Genomic DNA, 16,808 nt, shown 5'->3' on the forward strand with positions numbered 1-16,808 from the left:
TGTAAAACTAGGTTCTGTGTTCTGTATCTGCACTGTCCAGAACAGTAGGCACTAGCCATATATGGCTGTTGAGCCTCTTAAATATGGCTAGTTTGAGGAATGAATTTTTCTTTTTTTTTTTAAGATTTTACTTATTTATTTGACACAGAGAGATCACAAGTAAGCAGAGAGGCAGGCAGAGAGAGAGAGGGGGAAACAGGCTCCCTGCTGAGCAGAGAGCCTGATGTCGGGCTCCATCTGAGGACCCTGAGATCATGACCTGAGCCGAAGGCAGCGGCTTAACCCCCTGAGCCACCCTGCCTGCCTCTCTGCCTACTTGTGATCTCCCTCTGTGTGTCAAATAAATAAATAAAATCTTTAAAAAATGTAGAAACTTTCTGAGGTCATTGGCCTTACCAAAACAAGTGACAGGTCACATTTAATAATTATTAATAGGGCACCTGGGTGGTTCAGTGGTTATAGCCTCTGCCTTCAGCCCAGGTCATGATCCCAGGGTCCTGGGATGAAGCCCTGCATTGGCCTTTCTGCTCAGCAGGAAGCCTGCTTCCCTCTCTCTGCCTGCCTCTCTGCCTACTTGTGATCTCTGTCTGTCAAATAAATAAATAAAATCTTTTAAAAAAATAATTATTAATAATTATGAGTGTGAAAAGACAATTGGCTCGACATATATAAAGCAAGCTAAAATCTTTGGAAATCCTAGTTATAATTACAGTTGCTAAAAAATCATTGCTATCAAATCATGTGTATATAGGACAACAACAGAATGTTGGTGGAAACATTGAAATCAAGAATGGCTTCTCCCTCAGATTGCTTCAGAAATTCCTTTAGGTTGTTCTAACTTAAAGAAATTGAATCTGGATGATAGCCTTTGTGTGATGTGTATAGTATGGTAGGCAGAGTTCTAAAATGGCCCTAGGACATTTGAACTCTGGTGTTATTGCTGGGATTATCTGGATGATCTTCTCTGTTACCTAGTGCTATGTAACAAATGATCCCAAAGCTTAATGCCTTCAAATAACAACAAATCAGTTTGGGTCAGAAATCTGTTTGCAGTTGAGCTCATCTTCAGGATCTCTCACAGACTGCAATCAAGGTGTCAGCTGAGGCCACAGTCATGCCAAAGCTCACATGGAGAAAGATCTGCTTCAAAGTTCTCTGTTACAGTTATTGATAGAATTCAGTCTTCATAGCTATTGGAATGTGAGCCTCGGTTCCGCATTGGCAAGCCAGAGATTATGCTTAGCTCACAGGGAGGCAGCTTACTTCATCAGAGTCAGAAAGCACAAAGAACCAGAATGTGTGAGCAAGACGGAAGTTACAGACTTTAACTGTAACTTTAATATCACTTTAATATCAAAAGTGAGGGACGCCTGGGTGGCTCAGTTGGTTGGACGACTGCCTTCGGCTCAGGTCATGATCCCGGAATCCCGGGATCGAGTCCCGCATCGGGCGCCCAGCTCCATGGGGTGTCTGCTTCTCCCTCTGACTTTCTCCTCACTCATGCTCTTTCTCACTGTCTCTCTCTCAAATAAATAAATTTTTAAAAAATAATAATAAAAAAAAGATTTTAATATCAAAAGTGAAATCCCATCACTCTTGCCATGTTCTATTCATTAGAAGCAAGCCACTAAATCTAACCCACACTAAAAGAAAGAAAGTACAATAGGATGTGAATATTTGGAGGCAGGGATTCCTGGAAGTTGTTTTAGAAGCATCCTACCATATATTCTTACTTGCTACTCCATTTTCCATTTCTCCCCAAATTTCTCATGCCTGAGCCCCGCATTGGCTCGTGCCTGAGCCAGAGAATACTGTTATAGGTTAATCCAGTCACGAACATGTCCCTGAAATATGTACCTCTTCAGATAAAAAATGAACATTGCTATAGGTTTTCATCTCTCAGGATCCCCAGGAGAGACCCCTTTACCAATCTGTAAGCAGGCTCCAATCATTTCCATAACCACCATTAAAGGAATCAAAAAGTCTGAGATTTCACCACATACTTAAACTGAGGCCAGTCAACTTTCCTGAGGGCCATCAAATGAGATCATCCTTTCCTTATCATCAAATGGGGATCTGACAAGAGATGGTCAAGTATCTCTCTGAAGGGACTTCATTTTTGCTCCATCTCTGCTCTAGGCCAAAGACTGTGTATAGAGGATATGCTGACTTTTTAGTACACATATGAAGGGATTTTTTAGTACACATATTAAGCAAACTGGGGCACATAGGAGGGACCTGGATGACATCCCTCTAAAAATGGGAGGAACTGGGGAACAGTTCTGGTACATAAAGAAGTTTCAGAGTAAAAAATTAAACTCTTCACATAACCAGAATTCAACATTGAAAACCAACTTACTTGAGCCATAGTTTTAGAATTGCAAGAACCAAACAGTGCCTCTTGGAGTTTATCTACTTGAGAAGCCTAGAATCCAGGGAAGCCATATCCCTAAGGAGGAAAAAATGAGACCAAATTTGCCATGGAGTTAATAAAATGTCCAGTTTTCTTTTTTTCCAAACCAACCCCCCACCTTCATATATACACTGGGAAGATTAGCAGGAATTTAGATATCTCTATACTTTTCTCAAACTCCAGAGAACTCTGATATAAAACAGGTGGGCTCTAGAAGAAGCTCTCCTGCACAAAAGCAAAAGTCAGCACTTTAACAGGATTTCCAGAAGTCTTCTGTTCTGGGATGCTGAGCTGCACTTGTGACCAGACTGTTCAGACTTCCTTTTCCAGGCTTTAGGAGGGACCATTTCATTCATGTAGAAGCTCCTTTAAGGCTTTGGGAAACTGCCTGTTTTTCCACATCTGAACTAAGAAAACTGCACAGACCACACCTGGCAGTGACTAAACTACACGTTACCCATGTGCAGCCCTTTTCCTAGCCAGGATTACAACTTCCAGGGCTCACCAATCTCACTTAGTATTCAGAGGATGAAATCGTGGCCACTATCTCTAGACAAAAATAAATACTTTTGGTCCTTTTTTTTTCTCCTTTTGCAGGTCAAAGCCCTAATCTATTACTCCCTGCTATGAGATTAAGAACAGTGTGAAGAACCTGGCTGGCATAGCTGGTTGACTTTTGATCTCCAAGTCTGAGGTCAAGCCACAGAGATTACTTAAACAAACAAACAAAAAAAAAACCCAAAAAACAAACAAACACACACACACACACACCATAGATTACCAGACCTACCTTGTTGAAGGACCAGGTGCCCAAAAAACACATACGCATTAGGTTATACTTAGAAGAGATATAAAGAGGCAACTACCATACAGTCTCATTCTTCTTCCACTTGATTATTTAAATTGAGGTATAATACACACACAATAAAGTGCATAAAGGGCCTCATCATCTTTCCCTCAGCAGCAGCAGTGGATTGTGCAGACATGGCCAAGATTAAGGTTGAAGGCCTTTGTGGCAAGAAGAAGCTGCTTAAACAGCTGTGAGACCTAAAGGTAGAGCTGTCCCTAATAAACAGCACCAAGGTGACAGGCAGCACAGCTTCCAAGCTCTCCAAGATCTAAGTTGTCTCCATATCTAACCCCTGTATTCTTACTGTCATCAACCAGACACAGAATGAGAACCTCAGGGAATTCTACAAGGGAAAGTACAAACCCCTGGATCTATGGCTCAAGAAAACACGTGCTTTGGCCACCCAGGTGGCTCAGTGAGTTAAAGCCTCTGCCTTTGGCTCAGGTCGTGATCCCAGCATCCTGGAATGGAGACCCACATAAGGTTCTCTGCTCAGCGGGGAGCCTGCTTCCTCCTCTCTCTCTGCCTGCCTCTCTGCTTACTTGTGATATCTATCAAATAAATAAATAAAAATCTTAATTAAAAAAAGAAGAAGACACGTACCTGCTGAATGACCAGAAGAACGAAGACCAAGCAACAGCAGCAGAAGTAGCAGCTGTACCAGCTACAGGAGTACACAGTCCATGCCTGAGAAACCACGACAATAAAACCCCCCCCAAAGTGTATAAAGCACACTGATGTATACAGCTTATTTTTCACTTGTGTGTATACGAGTGTGACCACCACCCAGATCGAGATGTATGTTAGATTACTACATAGGAAATTATGTCTAGAAGTTCCTGAGTGATGTATGTATTGATAAAGGATTCATTGCTGTTTTTTCCCATATCTTTCTGAAATGGGTTTGTTTGCTTCCAAATACCTTCTAGACATAATGTTCCTCAAAATGTTCTTCAAACATCTTATCCTAATAATCTCTCTTTGCATCTAATGTCATTTTAATAAGAGGTGTAAGGCATGTAGCTTTCTGCATAAATCCATTCACCTCTAGAGAGCCTATGGATTTAAATTAAGTTGCAACTTGCCAGAAAGGTCTTTCATTCACATCTTCAGAGGTATACCATCTAATTTTTCTGGAGGCCTTTATCACACTCTACTTCAGATTTATCCCTATGAAGATTACATCTTTCTTGCTCAATTATGAATATCCAAAGGATAGCAACTACATTTTTTTATAAACATTAATGTATTTTTATCCCCAGTGGTACAGGTCTGTGAATCACCAGGTTTACACACTTCACAGCACTCACCATAGCACATATCCTCCCCAATGTCCATAACCCCACCCCCCTCTTCTAAACCCCCTCCCCCCAGCAACCCTCAGTTTGTTTTGTGAGATTAAGAGTCTCTTATGGTTTGTCTCCCTCCCAATCCCATCTTGTTTCATTCATTCTTCTCCTACCCCCTTAACCCCCCATGTTGCATCTCCACCTCCTCATATCAGGGAGATCATATGACAGTTGTCTTTCTCCGATTGACTTATGTTGCTAAGCATAATACCCTCTAGTTCCATCCATGGCATCACAAATGGCAAGATTTCATTTATTTTGATGGTTGCATAGTATTCCATTGTGTATATATACCACTCTTCTTTATCCAGTCATCTGTTGATGGACATCTAGGTTCTTTCCATAGTTTGGCTATTGTAGACATTGCTGCTATAAACATTCGGATGCACGTGCCCCTTCAGATCACTACATTTGTATCTTTAGGGTAAATACCCAGTAGTGCAATTGCTGGGTCATAGGGTAGTTCTATTTTCAACATTTTGAGGAGCCTTCAAGCTGTTTTCCAGAGTGGTTGCACCAGCTTGCATTCCCACCAACAGTGTAGGAGCGTTTCCCTTTCTCCACATCCTCACCAGCATCTGTCATTTCCTGACTTCTTAATTTTAGCCATTCTGACTGGTGTGAGGTGATTATCTCATTGTGGTTTTAATTTGTATTTCCCTGATGCCGAGTGATATGGAGCACTTTTTCATGTGTCTGTTGGCCATCTGGATGTTTTCTTTGCAGAAATGTCTGTTCATGTCTTCTGCCCATTTCTTGATTGGATTATTTGTTCTTTGGGTGTTGAGTTTGCTAAGTTCTTTATAGATTTTGGACAATAGCCCTTTATCTGATATGTCGTTTGCAAATATCGTCTCCCATTCTGTCAGTTGTCTTTTGGTTTTGATAACTGTTTCCTTTGCTGTGCAAAAGCTTTTGATCTTGATGAAATCCCAATAGTTCATTTTTGTCCTTGCTTCCCTTGCCTTTGGCGATGTTCCTAGGAAGATGTTGCTGCGGCTGAGGTCGAAGAGGTTGCTGCCTGTGTTCTCCTCAAGGATTTTGATGGATTCCTTTCTCACATTGAGGTCCTTTATCCATTTTGAGTCTATTTTCGTGTGTGGTGTAAGGAAATGGTCCAATTTCATTTTTCTGCATGTGGCTGTCCAATATTCCCAACACCATTTGTTGAAGAGACTGTCTTTTTTCCATTGGACATTCTTTCCTGCTTTGTCGAAGATTAGTTGACCATAGAGTTGAGGGTCTATTTCTGGACTCTCTGGACTCTCTATTCTGGACTCTCTATTCTGTTCCATTTGTCTGTTTTTGTGCCAGTACCATGCTGTCTTGATGATGACAGCTTTGTAATAGAGCTTGAAGTCTGGAATTGTGATGCCACCAACTTTGGCTTTCTTTTTCAATATTCCTTTGGCTATTCAAGGTCTTTTCTGGTTCCATATAAATTTTAGGGTTTTCTGTTCCATTTTTTTGAAAAAAAATGGATGGTACTTTGATAGGAATTGCATTAAATGTGTAGATTGCTTTAGGTAGCATAGACATTTTCACAATATTTGTTCTTCCAATCCAGGAGTATGGAATATTTTTCCATTTCTTTGTGTCTTCCTCAATTTTTTCATGAGTACTTTATAGTTTTCTGAGTATAGATTCTTAGCCTCTTTGGTTAGGTTTATTCCTAGGTATCTTATAGTTTGGGGAGCAATTGTAAATGGGATTGACTCCTTAATTTCTCTTTCTTCTGTCTTGTTGCTGGTGTAGAGAAATGCAACTGATTTCTGTGCATTGATTTTATATCCTGACACTTTACTGAATTCCTGTACAAGTTCTAGCAGTTTTTGGAGTGGAGTCTTTTGGGTTTTCCACATACAGTATCATATCATCTGCGAAGAGTGATAGTTTGACTTCTTCTTTGCCAATTTGGATGCCTTTAATTTCTTTTTGTTGTCTGATTGCTGAGGCTAGGACTTCTAGTACTATGTTGAATATCAGGGGTGATAATGGACATCCCTGCCGTGTTCCTGACCTTAGTGGAAACTTCAGTTTTTCTCCATTGAGAATGATATTTGTGGTGGGTTTTTCATAGATGGCTTTGATAATATTGAGGTATGTGCCTTCTATCCCTACACTTTGAAGAGTTTTGATCAGGAAGGGATGCTGCACTTTGTCAAATGCTTTTTCAGCATCTATTGAGAGTATCATATGCTTCTTGTTCTTTCTTTTATAATGTGTTGTATCACATTGATTGATTTGCGGATGTTGAACGAACCTTGCAGCCCTGGAATAAATCCCACTTGGTCGTGGTGAATAATCCTTTTAATGTACTGTTGAATCCTATTGGCTAGTATTTTGGTGAGAATTTTTGCATCTGTGTTCATCAAGGATATTGGTCTGTAGTTCTCTTTTTTGATGGGATCCTTGTCTGGTTTTGGGATCAAGGTGATGCTGGCCTCATAAAATGAGTTTGGAAGTTTTCCTTCCATTTCTATTTTTTGGAACAGTTTCAGGAAAATAGGAATTAGTTCTTCTTTAGACGTTTGGTAGAATTCCCCTGGGAAGCCATCTGGCCCTGGGCTTTTGTTTGTTTGGAGATTTTTGATGACTGTTTCAATCTCCTTACTGGTTATGGGTCTGTTCAGGTTTTCTATTTCTTCCTGGTTCAGTTGTGGTAGTTTAAATGTCTCTAGAAATGCATCCATTTCTTCCAGATTGTCAAATTTGTTTGCATAGAGTTGCTCATAGTATGTTCTTATAATTGTCTGTATTTCTTTGGTGTTAGTTGTGATCTCTCCTCTTTCATTCATGATTTTATTTATCTGGGTCCTTTCTCTTTTCTTTTTGATAAGTCTGGCCAGGGGTTTATCAATCTTATTAATTCTTTCAAAGAACCAGCACCTAGTTTCATTGATTGGTTCATTTTTTTTCTTGTTTCTTTCTATTTCATTGATTTCTGCTCTGATCTTTATTATTTATCTTCTCTTTCTGGGTTTAGGGTTTGTTTCTTGTTCTTTCTCCAGCTCCTTTAGGTGTAGGGTTAGGTTGTGTACTTGAGACCTTTCTTGTTTCTTGAGAAAGGCTTGTACCACTATATATTTTCCTCTCAGGACTGCCTTTGCTGTGTCCCACAGATTTTGAACCATTGTGTTTTCATTATCATTTGTTTCCATGAATTTTTTCAATTCTTCTTTAATTTCCTGGTTGACCCATTCATTCCTTAGAAGGATGCTGTTTAGTCTCCATGTATTTCGGTTCTTTCCAAATTTCCTCTTGTGATTGAGTTCTAGCTTCAGAGCATTGTGGTCTGAAAATATGCAGGGAATGATCCCAATCTTTTGATACCGGTTGAGACCTGATTTAAGACCCAGGATGTGATCTATTCTGGAGAATGTTCCATGTGCACCAAAGAAGAATGTGTATTCTGTTGCTTTGGGATGAAATGTTTTGAATATATCTGTGATATCCATCTGGACCAGTGTGTCATTTAAGGCCTTTATTTCCTTGTTGATCTTTTGCTTGTATGATCTGCCCATTTCAGTGAGGGGAGTGTTAAAGTCCCCTACTATTATTGTATTATTGTTGATGTGTTTCTTTGATTTTGTTATTAATTGGTTTATATAGTTGGCTGCTCCCAAGTTAGGGGCATAGATATTTAAAATTGTTAGATCTTCTTGTTGGACAGAACCTTTGAGTATGATATAGTGTCCTTCCTCATCTCTTACTATAGTCTTTGGCTTAAAATATAATTGATCTGAGGATCAAGGATTGCCACCCCTGCTTTTTTCTGATGTCCATTAGCATGGTAAATTGTTTTCCACCCCCTCACTTTAAATCTGGAGGTGTCTTCAGATCTGAAATGAGTTTCTTGTAGGCAACATATAGATGGGTTTTGTTTTTTTCATCCATTCTGATACCCTGTGTCTTTTGATTGGAGCATTTAGCCCGTTAACATTCAGGGTAACTATTGAGAGATATGAATTTAGTGTCATTATATTGCTTGTAAGGTGACTGTTACTGTATATTGTCTCTGTTCCTTTCTGATCTACTACTTTCAGGCTCTCTCTTTGCTTAGAGGACCCCTTTCAATATTTCCTGTATATCTGGCTTGGTGTTTGCAAATTCTTTCAGTTTTTGTTTGTCCTGGAAGTTTTTTATCTCTCCTTCTATTTTCAATGATAGCATAGCTGGATATAGTATTCTTGGCTGCACATTTTTCTCATTTAGTGCTCTGAATATATCATGCCAGCTCTTTCTGGCCTGCCAGGTCTCTGTGGATAAGTCTGCTGCCAATCTAATATTTTTACTATTGTATGTTACAGACTTATTTTCCCAGGCTGCTTTCAGGATTTTCTCTTTGTAACTAAGACTTGTAAATTTTACTATTAGGTGATGGGGTGTGGACCTATTCTTGTTGATGTTGAGGGGGGTTCTCTGCACCTCCTGGATTTTGATGCTTGTTCCCTTTGCCATATTAGGAAAATTCTCTCCAAGAATTCTCTCCAATATACCTTCAGCTCCCCTCTCTCTTTCTTCTTCTTCTGGAATCCCAATTATTCTAATGTTTCGTCTTATGGTGTCACTTATCTCTCGAATTCTCCCCTCATGGTCCAGTAACTGTTTGTCCCTCTTTTGCTCAGCTTCTTTATTCTCTGTCATTTGGTCTTCTATATCACTAATTCTTTCTTCTACCTCATTTATCCTAGCAGTGAGAGCCTCCATTTTTTATTGCACCTTATTAATAGCTTTTTTTATTTCAACTTGGTTAGATTTTAGTTCTTTTATTTCTCCAGAAAGGGCTTTTATATCTCCCGAGAGGGTTTCTCTAATATCTTCCATGCCTTTTTCGAGCCCGGCTAGAACCTTGAGAATCATCATATTACCAATGTCTGTATTGATTATGTCCCTAGCCTTTGGTACTGCCTCTTGTTCTTTTTTTTGTGTGGTGAATTTTTCTGCCTTGTCATTTTGTCCAGATAAGAATATATGAAGGAGCAAGTAAAATACTAAAATGGTGGCAAAGACCCCAGGAAAATACACTTTAACCAAATCAAAAGAGACCCCAAATCGTGGCGGGGGGGGGGGGGAGAAAGGGGATAAAAAGAGGTTCAGAAAAAAAAGAAACAATAAAAAAAGAAAACGAATAAAGAAAATATATATATGTATTAGATAAACTAGTTTAAAAACGTTTAAAAAGAAAAAGGTAAAAGTTAAAAAGAAGGAGGAAAAAAATTGAAAAAAAATTAAATTAACTGCAAGACTAGTGAATCATGGGGAGAAAGCCATGAGTTCCGTTCTTTGCTTTCTCCTCCTCTGGAATCCTGCTGCTCTCCTTGGTGTTGAACCTGCACTCCTTGGTAGGTGAACTTGGTCCTGGCTGGATTTCTTGTTAATCTCCTGGGGGAGGGGCCTGTTGTAGTGATTCTCAAGTGTCTTTGCCCCAGGAAGAGTTGCACTGCCCTTACCAGGGGCTGGGCTAAGTAATCCGCTCGGGTTCACTTTCAGGAGCTTTTGTTCCCTGAACACTTTCCGTAGAGTTCTGGAGGACGGGAATGAAAATGGCGGCCTCCCAGTCTCCGGCCCAGAGGAGCCGAGAGCTCGGGTCCCCATTCCTCAGTGCGCCCTCAGAGAATAGCACCCAATAACTCCTGTCTCCCTGGCCTCCGCCCCGCTCTGAGCTCATCCAGGCTGCGACTGGTACAAGTTAACCCCAAGCTGAGAGCTCACTGCTCAGCTCTGTCTCTGTAGCTGGCTTCCCCGTTTTAATACCTGCAAGCTCTGCGACACTCAGACACCCCCAATCCTTCTGTGACCCTGTGGGACCTGGGGCCACGCTGACCCTGCATGGGCTTCACCCTGGTTTAGCCTCTGGAGCGATGTCCCTCAGCAGAACAGACTTTTGAAAGTCCCTATTTTGTGCTCCGTTGCTCCACCGCTTGTCGGGAGCTGGCCCCTCCCACCGCGGTCTATCTTCCCATTGCTTTGGATTCACTTCTCCGCCAGTCCTACCTTTCAGAAAGTGGTTGATTTTCTGTTTCTAGAATTTCTGTTCTTCTTCTCTTCGATCTCCCATTGGATTTGTAGGTGTTTGCAATGTTTAGATAAGCTATCTAACAGATCTCCTGCTACCTGATGTAGCCTCAGCCTTCTACTTCTCCGCCATCTTGACCGAATCAGCAACTACATTCTTAATGCTGGTATCTCTTATAAACTAGCATACAGTCTGGTATATTGTGAGCAATTATTAAATGTATAACAACTACTCAAAAATTCAACTTCTAGGAAAGTATCATTGGGAAAGAACTATAAAATGCATAATGAGACATACCTCAGGATGTATCAGAGAATAGCATGTTAGAAATAAACATACCTAATAAAAGTTAAACAAATTATGGTCACCAATTTAGTAATATATTGTGCCATATACCAATAATGATGGTATATATTCCACATAACTGTTGAAGAACAGTATTCCTGATGAATTACTGAGATGTAAAGCACTGAATGCATGAAATTGGAGGCAATATTCAGTCATAACTTTTTCCCCTCCCTCCCTCCTTCACAACTTTTAAAGTGGGCTTTGTTGTAAAACTTCTCAGATGTGAATCTCAGCTCTTATAAAAACTCACCATGTGCATGAGATGGTGACATCTCATTGGACAACTTGTGTTTTGGGGTCCAGTTTCATCATCTTACTTTAAAGTGGAGATAATAATTTAGAGTTACGTGTCATTTAAAATAAAATGAACAGGTTTTAAACACATGCTATTGAAGACTCAGAAGGAAAAAAGAAAAAGAATGGGACAGAAGAGTATTTAAAAAAATAGATGAAAAATTTCCCAAACTAAAGCCCGTCAGGCTATAGTTTCAAGTTCTCAAAAGCCCAAGAAGAATAAATAAAAGAAAACTCTGCTGAAGGTTTTAAAAAAAGAAGAGGAGGAGGAGGAAGAAAATTTTTAAAGTATTAAGTAGTGGGGTGCCCAGGTGGCTCAGCTGACTGTCTGATTCTTGATTCTAGCTCAGGTCATGATCTCAGGGTTCTGGGATCAAGTCCCATGTCAGTCTATGCAATTAGCTTGGACTCTCTCTCCTTCTTCCCCCCATCACCACTGGCACATGCGCACGCTCTCTGTCTCAAATAAATAAATAAATATTTTTTAAAAGAGTAGTAGAGAGAAGGCAGCTGATATATCCAAACCAACAAACTAAAGCCACAGCAACTAAATGAGATCTTCAACATACTGAAAGAAAAATGTTAAACTAGAATTCTATACTAGGTTAAAAACCACCTTCAAAGAAATGGTGTGGGCACTTATTCTTGAAATGAGTTTGCTTGACTGACTATAATTTCACAATACTGATTGAAATTCTCACCCTAAATTGACAGAATAGGAGAAGATATTTGCAAACGACATATCAGATAAAGGGCTATTGTCCAAAATCTATAAAGAACTTATCAAACTCAACACCCAAAGAACAAATAATCCAATCAAGAAATGGGCAGAGGAGGGGCGCCTGGGTGGCTCAGTGGGTTAAAGCCTCTGCCTTCGGCTCAGGTCATGATCCCAGGGTCCTGGGATCGAGCCCTGCATCGGGCTTTCTGCTCAGCAGGGAGCCTGCTTCCTCTATCTTCCTCTCTCTCTGCTTACCTCTCTGCCTACTTGTGATCTCTATCTAATAAATAAATAAAATCTTTAAAAAAAAAAAAAAAAAGAAATGGGCAGAGGACATGAACAGACATTTCTGCAAAGAAGACATCCACATGGCCAAGAGAAACATGAAAAAGTGCTCCACATCACTTGGCATCAGGGAAATACAAATCAAAACCACAATGAGATACCACCTCACACCAGTCAGAATGGCTAAAATTAACAAATCAGGAAATGACAGATGCTGGCAAGGATGCGGAACAAGGAGAACTCTCCTACACTGTTGGTGGGAATGCAAGTTGTTAAAGCCACTCTGGAAAACAGCTTGGAGGTTCCTCAAAATGTTGAAAATAGAGCTACCCTACCACCCAGCAATTGCACTACTGGGTATTTACCCTAAAGATACAAATGTAGTGATCTGAAGGGGCATATGCACCTGAATGTTTATAGCAGCAATGTCCACAATAGCCAAACTATGGAAAGAACCTAGATAACCATCAACAGATGAATGGATAAAGAAGAGTGGTATATATACAATGGAATACTATGCAGCCATCAAAAGAAATGAAATCTTGCCATTTGCGACGACGTGGATGGAACTATAGGGTCCACAGGCTAAAGGTTCAGTCCCATGATACTGATCACCCTTTCAGATGCCAATTGCTAGTAGTAGGTATCCAGATTACCCAAAATTTCTGTCCAATTTAGCTACAAACTGAAGGTTCCTATGACCTCCTCTGTTTCAATTAATTTGCTAGAGTAGTTCATAGAACCAAGGGAAACACATTTACCAGTTAATCAAAGGACATGATAACGAATACAGATGAAAAGCAAGATGAAGAAGACACATTGGGTAAAGTCTTAAAGTACCCCAAGTATAAGAACTTCTGTCACCATGGAGTTAGGGTGCATCACACTTTTGGTGGGGTAGATTTGCAACCTAGAAGCCCTCTGAACCCTATAGTTTGGGTATTTTTTTTAAGACTTTATTTATTTGACAGAGAGAGAGAGAGACCACAAGTAGGCAGAGAGAGAGAGAGGGGGGAGGAAGCAGGCTCCCTGCAGAGCAGAGAGCCCAATGCGGGGCTCGATCCCAGGACCCCGGGATCATGACCTTAGCCGAAGGCAGAGGCTTTAACCCACTGAGCCACCCAGGTGCCCCTAGTTTGGGTATTTTTATGGAAGCTTCATCATTTAGGCATAATGGATCATTAACCCCATTTCCAGCCATCTACTTCGCAACGGAAAAGGAGTAGGGCTGAAAATTCCAAGCTTCTAATCATGGTTTGGTCTTTCAGGACCAGTCCCCATCTGGTAGTCATCCAGCTGCAGACCCAGAGTTGCCTCATTAGAACAAAAGACTCCACTACCACCTAGGAAATCACAAAGGGTTTAAGAGCCCTGTGTTAGCAACCATGTGAAAGACCAAATATTAGAACAAGAGATGATCATATCGTTATTACTTAGGAAATTACAAGTTTTAGAAGCTCTGTGCCAGGAACCAGAAGCAAAGACCAATATATATATTTTCTATTATCTCACACTACTCCTTGACCCGCATATCTATGAATTATGAATATTGGAGAAACAACCCTGTATCAGATGCTGATTCAGAGCATATACAGAGTACAAGATTTTCACACCCAGCTGGTGCTATAATTGCATCTTTGAAGTGTCATCCCATCATTCTACCAAGCCAACTGTTTCAGATTGTTGGGAAACATAAAATGATCAGTTTATTCCATCATCAGCATGGACCCACTGCTGCACTTATTTTGCCATGAAGTGAGTTCCCTGACCAGAAGTAATGCCGTGAGGGATACCATGACAGTGATAAAGCATTCTGTAAGTCCACGGATGGTAGTTTTATGAGAAACTTTGCATGCAGGGAAAGTAGATCCACATCCCAAGTAATTTTCTATTCTAGTAAGGTCAAAATGCTGCCTCTTCCTTAATGGTCCAATGGAATCAACCTGCTTCCAGGTAGCTGGCTGCACACTCCAGGGAATGGTGCTATACTGGGGAGCTCAATGTCTCTGTTACTGGCAGACTGAACACTCAGCACCACAGCCAGTTCACCCTTGGCGACTGGAAGTCCATGTTGCTGATCACATGCATAATCTCCATCCCTGCCACCACGAGCACTTTGTTCACAAGCCCATTGGACAATGACATGGGTGGCTGGGGGGAAAAAGCTGTTAGCTACAGAATAGTCCATTCCATCTACTAATTAAAATCCTCCTTTGCTGAGGCTACTTATTTATATGAGACACAGGTATCTTCAAATTTTGCCCTGATTCAGAGGTCTATTCACCTATCTCTTCCCCAGATTTTATTGCTCAAATTTCCAATCATGTTCCTTTCACTATAACAACACCATACACTATATCCATTCCCACCCTTGTTCCCGGATTTGTCCGGATAAGTTAAGAAACTCTAGTTCTTTTGGACTACAGCACTCCTCTTCATGGTTCACACTTCACACTGTACTTCTAGGAGCTTGCTGGGACTTGAGTCTGGAGATTAGTCTGCAAAGAAAAGGGGATGGCTGTGGGGGCTTCTATTGCCTTGCATGGTCACTGTCTCAAAGGGAGGTCATTACAGTTCCTTCAGGTAATGAATAGTTAATTCCATAAGATAGGAATGTAAAGACTGATGCCACTGTGCCACTGGTTCCTGGCACAGAGCTTCTAAAACTTGTAATTTCCTAAGTAATAACGATATGATCATCTCTTGTGGGTGGGGATTCCACTGTCACTAGGAGTGGAAAGGTCACATCTGCTGATGAGGCTGCTTCCACTGGTAAAAAGACTCAGAATTCAGGAGCTCAATGTCCCAGCTACATCAGAGCCTTCCCACTTGTCCACATGCCATCTTAAAGGATTCCATTCTTTCCCAATCAATGCCCTCACTTTAATAGCATTTTAACACCACTTAACTATTCAGCTAAGAATTTTCCAAGTATCTGTTCTTTCTTCTTGCATTTTAATCAGTCAGGGAGCCAAGGAACCAAGCCACACCTTCATTTTCATTACTCAGTTCTACTTCGCACAAAACATTAGACAGAACATAATTTTGCCAAGTTCTTTGTCACTTCATAAAAAGAAATGCCTTTCCTCAGTTTCCAGTAACATGTTCCTCACTTCCATCCAAAACCTCATTAGTCCTTGCCTTTACCATCCGTATTTCTACCAACATTCTGTCAATAATGTATTCTCTAAGATTGAAGTTTTCTTTTCAGCTCTTTCTCTTTTCTGAGTATCACCAAAATTGGCACTTATGTCCTTATTTTTTGCATGCATCTAAAAACTCTCCCAGCCCTTACCTATTATTCAGTTCCAAAGCCACTTCCACATTTCTATATATTTGTTACATTAACACCCCACTTCAGGGACCAATTTCCATCTTACTGATTTTTGGCTGCTATAATGCGGTACAATAGACTGGGTGGCTTATAAACAAATTTCTCCCAATCCTCAAGACTGGAAGTCTGACACCAGTGTGCCAGTATGGTCAGTTTCTGGTGAGAATCCTCTTCCAAAATGAAGACTGCCATTTTGGGGGCACCTGGGTGGCTCAACGGGTTAAGCCTCTTCCTTCGGTTCGGGTCATGGTCTTGGAGTCCTGGGATCGAGCCCCGCAGCGGGCTCTCTTCTCGGCAGGGAGCCTGCTTCCCTTCCTCTCTCTCTGCCTGCCTCTCTGCCTACTTGTGATCTCTTTCTGTCAAATAAATAAATAAAATCTTAAAAAAAAAAAAGACTACCAATTTCTTGTATCCTCACATAACAGAAAAGTGTAAGAGAGCTATCTGGGATCACTTTGATAAGGGGACTAATCTCAATCAGGAGGGATCCACCATCATCACTTAAGTACCTCCAAAAGGCTCTACTTCCTTTCAGCACATTGGGGGTTAGGATGTCAACATGAATTTTGAGCAGACACATTCAGTCCATTTCAAAGCCCAATGGTTTCACCAAACATTTAAATAATAATTAATGATTCTACACTACCTCTTCCAGAAATTGAAAGGAGGCAATACTTCAAAACCCATTTTTGAGGCCACCATTACCATGTTAGCAAAATGAGGGACAGCTGAGTAAAAGAAAACTACAGATCAGTATACCAGTATTCCTCATGAACAGGGATACAAAAATCCTCAAAAAAAAAGTCCTCAGCAAAATATTAGCACATCATAGCAATCACAGTAAATCCAGCAATATATTTATGTACTACTACAAAGTATGCACTACAAACAAATGGAATTTATTCCAGCGATGTAAGGCTTAGCCAATGTTTGGAAATTCATGAAGATAATCCATCATAACACAGGAAAAGAGAAAAATCACATTTTACTCATTGTATCAACTGGTGAATATTTCAAGTAGAATTTCAAGGAAATACAGAGGGTTCCATGGCAGTGTTTCCAGATAACAAAGGGTTTTCAAAGTTATAATTGGGACTGAGAGGAGAAAAAAATAAAAAAATAAAAATATGGTGCTGTCCTAAAAATGAAGCCTCAGAATAAGGATGAACCTAACTTAGCCTTTCTGTGAAATAGC

At 40.4% G+C, this 16,808-nt stretch overlaps 1 protein-coding gene across 2 annotated transcripts in view; it reads right to left on the reverse strand.

The window, feature by feature from the left end:
- Positions 1 to 4,076, reverse strand: part of LOC116579809 (zinc finger protein 345) — a 93,653-nt gene extending 89,577 nt beyond the window's left edge. The window contains exons 1-2 of one of the 2 annotated variants that reach the window (XM_032325606.1): positions 3,867 to 4,076; positions 2,360 to 2,449 (exon numbers count right to left, since the gene is read on the reverse strand). The gene's annotated coding sequence lies outside the window, so the exon portion shown is untranslated. Of the gene's footprint in view, positions 1 to 2,359; positions 3,185 to 3,866 lie in introns of those variants that run through there. The other variant, XM_032325607.1, reaches the window with a different exon arrangement.
- Between the last annotated feature and the right edge of the window lie 12,732 nt (positions 4,077 to 16,808).

The sequence above is a fragment of the Mustela erminea genome, chromosome 19 (genome assembly GCF_009829155.1).
Source record: "Mustela erminea isolate mMusErm1 chromosome 19, mMusErm1.Pri, whole genome shotgun sequence".
NCBI lineage: Eukaryota > Metazoa > Chordata > Mammalia > Carnivora > Mustelidae > Mustela > Mustela erminea.